At 41.1% G+C, this 701-nt stretch overlaps 1 long non-coding RNA gene across 1 annotated transcript; it reads right to left on the reverse strand.

Moving 5' to 3' along the window:
• Positions 1-28: 28 nt before the first annotated feature.
• On the reverse strand, positions 29-692 carry LOC106333946. The gene is made up of 3 exons (XR_001268496.1): positions 646-692; positions 271-567; positions 29-186 (listed from the first exon to the last, which is right to left on the reverse strand). It is a non-coding gene; the product is annotated as an uncharacterized LOC106333946 (long non-coding RNA).
• Positions 693-701: the final 9 nt, after the last annotated feature.

Consider the following 701-nt stretch of genomic DNA (forward strand, 5'->3'; position numbering starts at 1 on the left):
GTTGGTTGAAGCTCCCGTGGATTCGCCGTCATCAGAGAGAGGCTGAGATTGAGATACTATTTCAGCTTCCACCAAATCAACGACACCTTTGATCACGGGGTCCTGAATTTGACCCGTCGTCTTGTTAGTGTGAGCCACCTTAATGAGTTGGAGACGATCAACGGGATTACCGTCATTTGCTTCGATCTAAAAAAACCACCATTATTAGCCAAGGAATATATAAAATATTTATTTAAAAAATATAAAGATAAATAATAATAAAAAACTTACAAGTTCATCCTCCTTAGTAGACATAGAGCAAGCGCCGAGGTTGTGCACATACATACCTTTCCCGCCATGATCGCTCTTCCGGTTCTTGGAGTTCCTAGAAGACGTCTCTGTAGTTTCTTCTTTCTCCCAATGAGCTATCAACTACTCCCATACCGTCCCGTTGATGAACCGTGGCCTCTTGTTCTTCTGCCAAACTGTCTTCCACGCGTTTATCTGCTTCGTATAAGAGTCCATGGCCTTTTCGTTGAATTTCTTACGGACTGTTTCCGTGAGATCGGAGTGCCAGTTGAACTCTTGCTGCAAAACAAACATAATTTAATAAGTAAATATATTTAAAAAATGTAAAAGCTTTAAAAAAATGAAGAGTTACTATACCGCAAACTGACGAAACCACAACTCTCGTTCGTCGGAAGGGATCACACTCCACTTTG

The sequence above is a fragment of the Brassica oleracea genome, chromosome C3, assembly GCF_000695525.1.
Source record: "Brassica oleracea var. oleracea cultivar TO1000 chromosome C3, BOL, whole genome shotgun sequence".
Taxonomy (NCBI): Eukaryota; Viridiplantae; Streptophyta; class Magnoliopsida; order Brassicales; family Brassicaceae; genus Brassica; species Brassica oleracea.